This window comes from Pelodiscus sinensis, chromosome 2 (assembly GCF_049634645.1).
Source record: "Pelodiscus sinensis isolate JC-2024 chromosome 2, ASM4963464v1, whole genome shotgun sequence".
Classification (NCBI taxonomy): Eukaryota; Metazoa; Chordata; order Testudines; family Trionychidae; genus Pelodiscus; species Pelodiscus sinensis.
The window spans coordinates 214438717-214452266 of record NC_134712.1 but is presented as its reverse complement, the minus strand read 5'-3'; the positions used below and the strand labels follow the sequence as shown (position 1 = coordinate 214452266).

General features: G+C 41.3%; 1 long non-coding RNA gene across 1 annotated transcript in view; it reads right to left on the bottom strand.

Moving 5' to 3' along the window:
- Positions 1–13550, bottom strand: part of LOC142826842 (uncharacterized) — a 47021-nt gene that overhangs the window by 18359 nt on the left and 15112 nt on the right. The window contains exon 2 of the long non-coding RNA XR_012901105.1: positions 6953–7198. This is a non-coding gene — a long non-coding RNA (uncharacterized LOC142826842). The remainder of the gene's footprint in view (positions 1–6952; positions 7199–13550) is intronic.

Sequence of the window (13550 nt, the reverse complement as noted above, 5' to 3'; positions counted from 1 at the left end):
TGAATCTGCAAAAGCGACGAGGACTCCTCGTCGCGTAGGCATACCGCAATTGCAAATGAAGCCCGGGATTTGAATTTCCCGGGCTTCATTTGCATAAGCGGGACGCCGCCATTTTTAAATCCCTGCTGGTTCGAACCCCGTGCCGCGTGGCTACACTAAGTAGTTCGAACTAGGCTTCCTAGTTCGAACTACCGTTACTCCTCATTCCACGAGGAGTAACGGTAGTTCGAACTAGGAAGCCTAGTTCGAACTACCTTGTTCGTGCCGGGTGTAGCCGCGCGGCACGGGGTTCGAACCAGCGGGGATTTAAAAATGGTGGCGCCCCGCTTATGCAAATGAAGCCCGGGAAATTCAAATCCCGGGCTTCATTTGCAATTGCGGTATGCCTACATTACCCCGCTAGTTCGAACTAGCGGGGTAGTGTAGACATACCCTGAATAAATTTATTTCCAAGACAGTAAAAGAGAAAAAAATGTTCTTTACAACTCTTACAACTCAGATACCTATAATTTTAAAGGTTTTACAACCCCAAATTCCTGGCCACTTATAAATATGTATAAGTCACTATCATTGTATTGGCGTCCAGATTTGAAAAGATGCCAACTCTAGGACACATGACAACTGCTCTGAGTGAAAAATATTGATGCCCATAATGTAGGGTACCAACTTCCTATTATTACTGAGGAATTATGCCAATTTGGGGCACTTAGGGATGATCCTCATTGGATCTGAACTCCTATAAGATAAATATCAATAAACATTAAACATTAATAAATTTTAAATTGGAGAGGATTATCCATTTGACTGTTCTTCTACCATGGGGGCAGGAGCATATGTTATGCCCAATGGGAAAGCTTTGGAATGGTTTGAGTATTTAAGAGAAATGTTGTTCTATTTACTTTTTATTGTGTAAAGAAAGCTATAGGCTTTTGCCTTTTACTCCTCTGTTTATCATCGAGCTCTGCACATAATCACATTAACATTCACATGTAGGGTATATATTCGTTCATCACCTGGTTCTGCAGTTTCTCAGAGGATTCCACAATTCATTATATGAATATTACCTCCATGTAGATAGATATAGATACAGTACCAGCAGCAGAGTATCTTCATTTTGTATTTTAAATACATCATATTAAAAACTTTTAAGATTATTACTGTTACATGTATTATTTCTATTATTGTGTCATCCAAATATGCCTGTCAAAGCTAAAAGCCCCACTGTCTGAAGTTTGATTAGTTCCTGGCCCCAAAGACCCATTTGCTGCATCATTCCTTTCTTAAACAGGAGATGTTTTTCAATAACTTAATGATTTAAAGTTGTGAACACACATTTAGCAGAAAGGTATCTTATGGTATGAATGGAGTGAACCTTTTGGTAATATAAAACAGTTGTTAAAATATACAAGTCAGGCTAGTTGTTATTGCTGGCAGTCCCAATGACAGATGAGAGATAAATGCTTGACCGAACATGCCTTTGGTCGAACAACTGACTTTGCATAACTACTCTGCAGTAGCCTTGTTTTCACTGGGATTGGGCCCAAGTTGCCTAGAAGTCTGCTTCACTCTCTAGGACCTACATTATTCTCATACTGTGCTCCTCTAGAATAGTGGAACTGTCTTCCTCGGGGGAGATGCCCATGTATTCAGGAAATAGAACTTTCTCAGTGGCTCACCAAATATAATGGAATTCTTTACTGAAGACAGTAAGGGTGCATGTACACTGCACCCATGGCTCAAAATAAGCTACGCAATTTGAACTATGCAAATAGTGTAGCTTATTTTGAGTCAATTTCAAAATCGCTTATTTTGTAATTTGGCACTGTCTGTACAGTGCCAAATTCTGAAATAACCCGCAATTCCGAAACGTTCCTTATTCCTCGTGGAATGAGGTTTACAGGGATGTTGGACTAGTGAGCCCATTATATTTAGAAATGACAGCTGTTAAGATGTGGGATAGCTATTTCAGGATACCTCCGGTCTCCCGAAATAGTGCAGCAGTGTAGATGTAGCCTAAGTGATCACAAACCTCACCACTCTCAGGTTCAAATGCAAAAGGAACGTCTTTGTCCATGCTTTCCCACAAAGCTGCTCCTAACCTCTTAGCACTTGCCTGTCAATTAAAAGGCTTGCTTATATTTCCACTCTTGTGAAAAGTGAAGAGGAAACTTAATTTTACTATAAGCCTTATTGTGTGTTTCCACTCTGAAAGGTGCTCATATGCCATTATAATGGACACTATAGAATAACCTGTATAGAATAGAATATGTCCCCGGCTCTGTTTGAAATTCCTTTTTTCCCAGTACGGGAACCGCTTGTGCGTGCCATTCTGTAGTAGGACATTATCTTTCATTTATTACCACATAAAGTGGGAAGACAAGAGTTTTTGTCTCTGTGTGGGGGATTCCTCTAATGCTGTAGCTCATTTTTGAGTTGGTGAGAAAACAAGAAGGGTTATAGAATAAAATACTAGTGAACAACATAGGACAAGCCTGATGAGGTCCTCATATGTGAGGTTCTCTTTTCAAATCTCTTTCAAGAAAAAAAAGGAAAGCATAAGACTAAAAAAAGGTAAGTTTTATCAGTGAGTGTAATTAACCATTGGAACAACTTTCCATGGATTCTCTCCCACTTGAAGCCTTTAAATCAAGATTGAATGTCTATCTACAATACATGCTGTAGCTCAAAGAGAAACTATGGGCTTGGTAAAAGAATTCCATGGTTATTCTATGCAGCTGTGTCTAGAATGGCAAGTTTTTCCACAAAATCAGCTGCTTTTGCGGAAAAACTTGCCAGCTGTCTACACTGGCCACTTGAATTTCCGCAAGAACACTGACTTCCTACTGTAAGAAATCAGTGCTTCTTGCGGAAATACTATACTGCTCCCGTTCGGGCAAAAGCCCTCTTGCGCAAATCATTGAAGATTGAAAGAATTGGGCTTGTTTAGTTTGGAAAGGAGAAGACTGAGAGGGGACATGATAGCAGTTTTTAAGTATCTAAAAGGGTGTCACTAGGAGGAGGGAGAAAAATTGTTCTCCTTGGCCTCTGATGATAAGACTAGCAGCAATGGGCTTAAACTGCAGTAAGGGAGGTTTAGGTTAGACATTAAGAACAACTTCCTAAGTGTGAGGGTGGTTAAACACTCAATTGCCTAGGGAAGTTGTGGAGATATTTAAGAGCAGGTTAGATAGACATCTATCAGGGATGGTCTAGATGGTGCTGGATCCTGCTGTGAGGGCAGGGGAATGGACTCGATGACCTCTTGAGGTCCCTTCCAGTTCTAGTATTCTATGATTATATGATTCTCTATGCAGCACTAACAGGAAACTTCAGTTCACATAGACTCCTGCTACATAAGCTAATGGAGTGGCTGACTGCAACACCAAGTTGTCATCTTCTTTGTGGACTAGCGCCAGAAGGGAATGCGACACTTTTCCTGTGGGCTTCCCAGGTATTTGCTGGCAGCAGAGCAATGATGAGACTCAGGAATCTAGGGCTCTATTCCTGGCTTTGGAGGGAAGTGTGCTCTAGTCGGCAGACCCTTCTATCCATTCCCCACAAGCATGAGCCCTTCTGCTACAACCTGCTCCATTCCTGTCTCTTTCTTACTCCTGATTCCTTGTTCTGTCCTACTGTTCTGATCTAGCCAGTCCCAGTCATCATTCCTCAGTCTTTTCACAGTATTTCGGGGGATATGACAGATTTGCTGGTTGCTTGGGCTATGTGTGTGTGGTGGGAAGCTCCATGCTCCAAGAAGGGGCGGTGCCTCAGATGGAAGGAGCAGCGATGCTATACCCCCTCCCCAGCTAGCTCTTAGAGCCTCTAGACTGCAACACCCAGTGCTCTGGCAACAATTTAAACAGCTCAGGGCCCCAGCCACTCTCAGTGAACACTTGGTGAACATTCCATGGTGTCAAATATGCTTGTAGAAAATAACAAATGGTGTTTCTAGACAACTTGTATGCAGAAAATAAGGGTAAGCTAACTAATTGTTTACTACAAATAATTTGCCTCCCTCTACTCTGCACTAATTTGTTCTAAAATGTTCAGTATTACTGTTGTGCCATTTTACTATTTGCCAACTTTAAGTTTCACACTGTTATAACATTTACTGTGGAATTCTAGCTACAGTAATATTTGAAACAGGTCCCATATGCTATGCTCATTCTGCTGATTAACGATGTTAAGGATTAACGATGTTAAGGATTAAGAGCATTTTCTTTATTATAGAGATGGACCCAAAGCACAAGATTTAGAACTAGAAATCAATTTCAAATAAGCCCAGTCAGTGATCAGGAATGTTTGGACCAGGATTTCATTTCAACCTACAAAGAAAGGGGCTATTTACAAAACTCAAATATAGATCTGGGTTTGGATTTCAAATACCTGAAACATATAGGGACACTTGAATGCAGGATTTTGGTATGGGACTATTTCTACTTTTCTGGATGTCTATAAACAAAACTGTATTTCATTGACCTGTTTCGTATGCTACACAAAACGTAAAAGTGATGATGAATGGATTACTAATCAGAATTAAAACAAATCCCAGCACCCAGGGCATTATTCTACTCAATCTCCTAGCACAATCGGAGTTGAAAATGGAAGCACAAACATCACCGCCTTGTTGTGTCTGCTGTACAGGACACACCAAACAGTTCTAGTTCCTCAAAGGGGGAAATATTTTCCATCCTGACAGAGAAACAGCTTGAAATATTGATGAAATGTTAACTACAAATCCGGTTACCTCAAATAATCTGTCACCTGGAACAGATCTTTTAATGGATGAGTATGTTTACTTTCCATCTAGCAGGATAGTTATCCAGGCATATCTACCCACATCAAAGAGACCAAAATAGCAATTAAAGTGTCATAGAGAGCCTTGATTGTATTATAATTCTCTTGAAATCAGTTTCCTGTAGTAGCTGTAGCTCAAGTGACTAAATTTCACAGACACTCAGACTGAGTAAATCAATATTAACCATGCAGAAGACACTGGAACTATGTCAGTTTATACTATTGGGGCACCTGCGCTTTTTCTTAAAACACTATATATTATTAATTATAATTAGCTTTCATTTGCTTTGTGTGAAGTGTACCAATGGTTTTAGGGTCAAGTTGAGAAGACAATGAATAGCAATAGGCTCCATGCAAAGTCACGTTATCTGATCAGTAGAGATGGGATAAAGTCTTTGTTCTTGCCATTACCTGTTACAGTGGCTTTGGAAAGGCAGAGTTATCCCCTGGGCATTGCCCCTGAATCTCTGTTAAGACCAGTATTCCATGTAAGCTGTGCACTTGTGCGCTCACCCAAGAGAGATTCAAATGTCACCCAGCTGATTAGCAGAGCGCCCATAGACAGGTTTTTGTTTCTGCTGGTTGTACACATTCACACATGCCTTGGTGCACATAAAAATGTATTCTGCACATTGATGGAAATATCTACACATGGATGGAAAATATCAGTGGGAATATTGGTTGGGACCTCCCACATTTATGTCTATTTCTTAGTACTAGCAGATGTCTGGGTTCTTTTTTTTTTCCAGACTCCAATGCCACTCATGTGGAGTAGTGCCTTCGATACCTGGTGTTCCAAGGGAGCCAGCTTTAGTCACGAGGCCTTGAGGCATAATGATATTGTTCAAGCCATAATGTCTGCTTCAAAGACATTTTAACACAAGACTTGAAAGCGAATCCTCTGAACTGTCATTCATGCTTAAATTTGAAACTTTACACTGAGGTCTCAACAAAGATGCTAATTATCTTACCCATTACAAAGATAGCTTCCCCAATTATCACCTCTAATATCATTAGCTCACAGACATTTACCTTCCCCTCTCATTCCCCCTCTGTTCTGAAATTTGATTTGTCCTTTTCATATGTGTTCACCTTTTTTGATTGTATCCTTTGGTATATATGGTCGTGCCAATTTTCTTCCACAATTTGATCTGAGGAAGTGGGACTGGCCCACGAAAGCTCATCACCTAATAAACCATCTTGTTAGTCTTTAAAGTGCTACATAGTCCTGTTTTTCCTTTCGAAGAAAGACGTTCTTAAACGTAAACAGGGGTTTTTTGAAACCTGGGTGATCTCTTCCGAAAAAGCAGATTGCTTTTTCGAAACTCTTCTGGCAATCTAGACGATCTCTTTTGAAAGCGGCTTGTAGTCTAGACATACCCTTAGAGTGCGCCTTCACTGCAGGGCTTAACTCAAAATAAGCTGCGTAATTCGAGCTACATCAGTTGCGTAGCTTATTTCAAAATTGGGAGCGTCTATCCAGCACTTATTTTGAAATAGAGCACTCTTCCTCTGACTTGCCTTACTCCTCGTTCAATGAGGATTACAGGAGTTGGAGTAAGAAATATTCTAGCTTGACAGTATTTTAACACTATTTTGAAATAACTGCCTGATGTGTAGACACAGACTAAGTTATTTCGGAATAGCACTAGTTATTTTGAAATAGTGATGCAGTGCAGACATGCCCAGAATCTAAATAAGTAAATATTCAGCATCTAGCTAACCAGGTGATAGGAGTCATAGAAATATACCGCCACAGATTAAATAGATTACAATGAGAAATGAGATTCTCTCAAACAGAAATTCATACAGAAAAATTGCACTTTTCACCCAGCTGTAATACAGAATACAAATCCACACAAAATACAGGAGGACTATGGAAAGCCAAAAAGTAATTATGTAACTTAGAATTTGGTCTGGACAGCTTTAGTTAATATCTTTCTCTTATAAAAATTGTCATTATTTTGGACCCTGAATTAAAGACCACTGAGCTTAATGGGAATTTTTCCATTGTCTGCAATGGATTTTGTACTAGATTCTTAATGACTACAAGTTAGTTCTTATATGTTTCATTTAAAAAACAGCACAGTGTCCTCTAACACTGGCTGTTGGTTCACTGGATATTCAGAGGCAACACTCTTTCCATTGCACCTACCTCATCTCCGGAGTCTCCTCCCCAAGTGTTCACCTGACTCTGCTTAGCAGATGAGTGCCTGTAGGATCACAGCTTCAGATGATGTGCAAAGGGACCATGAGAAACAGTGAGTGGCACTCTGCAGTTCTCAGCTAACGTTCTTTGAAGTAGAGATAGTTCATAAAAAGTCCTCTTGTATCTGTGTAAGGGTAAGGCATGTTCTGTGCTTTTCTCTTGATGGAGAAGCAGGCGCTTCGTCCCATTATTCTGAAAGGATAAAACATATAACTTAATGTATTGTCCTGATATATTATTGTAGGCATCTGTGCTTGTTTGCTCACTCTTTCTTGAGTTCTCTCTCTCTCAGATACACACTATTTGTTCTCTAAATTACTGGATGTGTTAGAGGGTTTCCATAACTACTGGAGGCTAAAGATGCATCTACAAATGTGTCTGTATGATGTGTGCACAGGCATATTACCTTGGAGAATTACTCAATTAAATTTGATAATGAGGGCACGTTGACATAGTTAAACACTCAGGTGAACAAAAGCATTTACTTTGAAATGCAGAAATATTTGGAGTACCGTGTGTATGAACAAGGGATATTTCTCACTCCAGGCTTCTGGGAATGAGAGGGTCATTGCTCAAAAATAAATACATTAATTAAATAATCCCTTCACAAAGCTGTTTTGCTGCTTCTGATTAAAGTGAAGTGAGAGATTAGTTGGGGGTCTCCATATTACAAAGAACGAATTGCAGGTCAGTCTGAGGAATTAGAGAAAACAACATGGAAGTCTAGGAACATCCATCTTCCAAATGAAGGATAAATATGGCAAAACATATTGTCACTTATATTTGGGAAGATTCCATTACATTAAAGCAGGGATCTGGAGGCCGCACTTGTTACAGAATGTAGGCAGCAGTTTGGCCTCAGTTGCCATAAATTGTATAATCAGGAAGCATTATTAGTAGCAGTATAGCCATGCCTAGAGCCCCCAAATAGGACAGTTGACCCACTGTGTGCACATACACACAGTATAAGACAATCCCTGCACATAGAGTTTGTAATTTAAACAGACCAGACAGGCAATGGATGGGAGAAACAGAGAAGTATTATCCCCAATTTACATATGGTAAAGTGAAGCACAGCGAGATTAAGGATGTTTAGCTGCATAAAGATACACATAGGTACCTTGGTGTTATGGTAATTAGGCACCTAGGTGCTTTTAAAAATTCCAGCAGTGCCTAGCTAAATCTTTAGCTGCCTAAATTCCTTTTAAAATCTGGCCCTAAGTCTCTTAAATAAGATTAGGGGATTCAAAGCAGAGCTGGTAACTGAACCTAGCACTCAGTTCCTAGTCTAATACCTTAACCACAGGACCATCCTTCCTGGGCTTCTTAATTACCTCCTGACTCTTATCTGATATCCTTACAAATAAATACAGCTATCTTAACTCTAAAGAGAACACTTTTTCCTCAGTTGAATAAGCTGCTTTGCCTCCCCTTTGCAGCTTCCATCTTTGGTGCTAGTGTAGACTTTGGTTTCTTTAAACAGAAATAAATGACATGGTTACAGAATGCCTCATGCATCCCGGGATGCCTCTGTTCCTATTCCTAATTGTCTAGACTCTTGTGGTCTAGCGGAAGCAATGATCTTTCCAAATTTGGAATTGCCCCGGCATCACTGAGGAGTATGGAAGGTATAATTATACTTCATTGCCACAAAAGCTGTATGTCTAGTTTTCCTGCCATACTTGTTCCATATCTTATATGCTAAACAGATATAGTAATTACAGTTTTATGAATTAGAGATAAACCACACAGGACATGGAATTCTTTCAATACATAGAGATTAATGTAGTTTAAATATCACAAAAAGGAAGCAGCTTTGCTTGAGAAAAAGTGATGATAAAATGTAATATAATAATAATAATAATACTTTATAAAATATCTATATGTGGGTTCATCTGCATGTTGATGGTCACATTATTGCTGTTTGAGATGGAAGGTATTGAGGTTCAGGACCTACAATATATTGTTGGTAATTTATATTGCAATGTGTCGTTCAAAAAGATTTGCAAATGCCACTCCCCATCCTACATCTACTGATGTCTTTGGGAGGTTTGAACAAGATTGAGCTGATTATCACGCAAATGATTATCATTCATCTTTTTGGAAATCAAACCCAGCAGAACCTCACTTGGAGGGGGAATAACTCCTGAGGGCTGGTTCTCTCCAGCGCCACACTGGTACCCATGATATGGAAAACAAGAACAAGTACAGATGTTATTCACAGCCCTTTGCTCCCCTGCCTGAGCTCTGAGGGACTGATCCTGCCTATCTGCATGCCCAAAACACCGGGGCTGTGTCTAGACTGGCCAGTTTTTCCAGAAAATCAGCCGCTTTTCCAGAAAAACTTGCCAGCTGTCTACACTGGCCGCTTGAATTTCCGCAAAAGCACTGATGATCTCCTGTAAGATTGTCAGTGCTCTTGCAGAAATACTATGCTGCTCCCGTTCGGGCAAAAGTCCTTTTGCGCAAAACTTTTGCACAAAAGGGCCAGTGAAGACAGCTCAGATTTGTTTTCTACAAAAAAGCCCCGATGGCTAAAATGGCGATCGGGGCTTTTTTGCGCAAAAGCGCATCTAGATTGGCACAGACGCTTTTCCGCAAAAAGTGCTTTTGTGGAAAAGCATCCGTGCCAATCTAGACGCTCTGTTCTGAAAATGCTTTTAACGGAAAACTTTTCCGTTAAAAGCATTTCCGGAAAATCATGCCAGTCTAGACATAGCCCCATAGTTTTGGGTGCAGAAGGAATGCTGAACTGTGCCCCACAGTACTCACATGTCATGGCTAGGGCACACAGGTGGCAACATTTTTAATTATAAAATAAGAATTCATTTTCCATAAAGTCCTTCAGTTTCTGCTCCCACAGCCCCAAAATCACAGAGCCATATTTATTTTAACCTCTCCAAAATGAAATTCAATTCCACAGTATGATAAGGAAGAAGAGACACTAGCATCTAAATTGCACTGTAATAAATACCCATTTAAATTTGAGGGCTTTTTGCAGGCTACTGAGATAGAGTTCAATCAAAGAAGCTGGATAGCAGAACCAGAAACTATTTAAAGTGTAAAAGAAAAAGAAACAATTGATCTTGTTGATACTGGTTTGCTTTAGCAATTTTCTACACTAGGGCTTTAATAACCCCCCTTAGTTTGAAGTTATAAGCGTCCACACCACCAAGCCCATTATTTTGCGATAACAGGCCACTTATTTCAAAATATGTACTCCCCCTTTTCTCGGGGAATAAAACTAATTTCAAAATAGTTATTTTGAAATAGCGTTAGTGTGGACACTTCAGTGATACTATTTTGAAATTACTACTTCCCGGGGTAATTCAAACTAATTACTTCCCTGTGCTTCCTGGGGCTTTAAGTCAAGGTAGCACATCTACATTAAGGGAGCCTGCTTCAGACTAATTTTGAGGCTTCCCCGTAGTGGGGGGCGCGTTATTTTGATTTTGTAAAATCAGTAGTTATTGTCGAATTTATTTTGAAATAGTTTCCTCGTGTAGACATGGCCTTAGATACATACCTCCTCTTTAGTTCCTCACTTCTAGTCAGCTTCCCATAATACTGATACTGCTGCTAGAGTGGGAAGAACTGCTAGGACAACAAGACAAACAAGTATTGGACCATTAGGCCCGAAAGTTGTATCTTCACTGACAGAACAGGTGTGCTTGTCATAGCAGGATAACTAATGTGCAGTAGCTATCTCACTGTAAAAATATAGTGAGCACAAGACTCTGTAGCTTTACCATAAAGGAAATTAAGAAAGCCAGCCTTGGGGATGGTGAGACAGTGCTGAGCCAGCCTAGGTGCCTTACCTAAAACACAGGATTGCCTTATGTCAGCACAGGGCAAGAGCTGTCATGCATTAGTTCTCTCACTGTAAAAAGACCCATTTGAGTCAGGAAAGGCAGTGACTTGGATTGTTAACTCTTCAGTTGAGGGATTTGTCTTGTTTGTGTGGATAGAGCCCAGCAGTCTGTAGGTGTTAGCAGAAAACGAGTGATGCATAATTAGATTGTAAGCTTTTTCAAGGCATAAATAGTGTCTTCCTATGTGGCAGATCAGGGGTGAAAAGAAGAATAAGACTTCCCCCCTCCCTTCTGAGTGTCCATATCAGAATTACCCTCATGTATTCAGTCCTACAAGCCAGGATCATGGGGGAGGAGGGAGAAGGAATGCAGGGCAAAGAGTAGATGACTTTGCCTTCATGCAACATGCCAGGCTGGGAACAGAGCTGAACAAGCATAAGCAAGGGAAGTAATCTGCACCCAGCATAGGGCTACAACAAGTTTCTTTTCCTGGAAACAAGGTTGGGAGGGCAGAGAGGAACTGTGACTCCAAGTCACACTTCCTACCCTAGGCTCTTCTTGGGATTGCACAGTTTCACACCATATAGCTAGTGTTAAAGACTAAATCTGACCATACTTGCTCATACCTAGCAAAATCAGTTTTTCAAATGAAATTCTATGCTAATTATTCTTCAATGACCAGAATAATTGTGAGTGATAATACTCCACAATTCTATAGCCCTTTTCTTGTAAGGATCATAATGGGTATGTCTACACAGCAAAGTTATTTCGAAATAACAGCCCTTATTTCAAAATAACTTTCCCAGCATCTACTCAGCCAAATTGCTATTTTAAAATATATTTGAAATAGCAGAGCGCTTATTTCGAATTTAATAAACCTCATTCTATGAGGAATAATGCCAAATTCGAAATAGCTGTGTAAACACTTATTTCGAAATAGGGGGCCTCCAGCCTTCCCAGGGTGCCCTGGTGACCACTCCAGTGTCAACCAGGAACACTTCTCTCCCTCTCTCCCTCCCCAGAGCCCTTAAAGGGGCAGACTCTGGACACAGTGCCTGTGCCAGCACCAAGCCTGTCAGCCCAGAGCCAGCACCCACTGCCCCTGACTCAGTGGCCCCAAAACACGAACCAGCAAGCCACTGGCAGCCAGCCCTCCACCGCTCCCCAGGAGCAGTCTGCCAGCTCCCAGGGTCTGCCAGGGCCCGGAGAAGGCAGGCACCTTCCTGGTCCAGGCTGGAGATCATGGACCTTATTCGGGTTTGGAGGGAATGCCCCCAATGTCCATGATCTCCGCACTAGACAAAGGAACGTGGCCATCTATGGCAGAATAGCTGCCAGCCTGGCCACCAAAGGCCACATCTGAACCCAGGATCAGGTTTGCATGAAAATCAAGTTGGTCTAGTGAGACCCCCCCAACCCTGAACCCTGAGCTTCCCCTCTCCCTTCTTCCCCTTGCTTTCTCCTTCCAGCTCCCTCCTCCCAGGTTTCCCCCTCCCTTCTCCCATCCTCTCTTCTCCCCTCTCCTGCCTCCTTTCTCCAGTCTCACCAGAGTTTCATTCTCTCCCCCCCCCCCAGTTTTGTTAAATAAAGAGAGTTTGTGTTCATGAAAATACATATATTTTATTTGACATCAGGAAGAGGGCTTTGGGAGGGGTAAGTGGAAGGACATGAGGGAGGAATGAGGCACAAGCCCCCAGTGAGGCAGACCAGGGAGGCTCTTAGTGCTCCTCAGGGTGGAAGCTTTCCCACAGGGCCTCCTGGATACTGACAGCCCCCAGATTGGACCTCCCGGATGGCAGCCTGCAGAAAGTGCAGCCAGGCTTGCAAAACACATCCAAGAGAAGCACCAGAGTGCCCAGGGGCAGCTCTGGCTCCATGTTGCAGTGCTGTGGTGTCCCGAGTGAGGGCAACCAGAGCATACAGAGACAAAATGCTTTGCTGTCCCTCATCAAGGTAGACAAGCAAGCAGGGAAACCTGAGAACTGGCTGTCCAGGGGGTCCCTTTAAGCACAGACCTCAGATAGCTTCAGGCAGCAGCCCCACACAGTAAGTCCTGACCTGGTGCCCTGCTGGAACTGGTTCCGGCCGGCCTTAAATGCGATTCAGAGTCCACTCAGTGTGGACGTGCTATTTCAAAATAGCAAAATGCTATTTCAAAATGTATTTTGTATGTAGACACGTTATTTCAAAATAATTATTTTGAAATAAGATATTTCGAAATAACACTGTAGTGTAGACATACCCATAAAGTCCTGTATATTTATCAATTAAGCCTTCCAGCATCTCTGTGATGTGTGTGAATTTATTATACCCATTTTACAGAAGAAGAAAATGGAGCACAAAGATATTAAAGGCCCAGTTGGGTGCCAAAAAAAATCAAACTTTAATTTCCCACCTTTGAAAATTTTGCGCTAAGAGACAAATTCATAGATGTAAGTTAGAGGCAACACTGGGTCTAGAACATAGGATTCCTTCCTTCCACTTCTGGGCTCAGTTTGAAACCCACTCTCCCAGCTGTGTCACATAAATTATATTACTAATCAAAACTGGTAAGGACATGTTGTCAATGTGATGACTGCCCTAGATACTATGTATTTTTCACTTTTATTTTGGAAAGTTTCTTTAAAGGTAAAAACTTCTGGTGTGGGGAGCTTATTTCTTCCATTTTTTTGGCATGACAGGATTTCTAGCTTGAGCAACACAATCTACAGAGAGTGGTTTCAGGGTTTAGT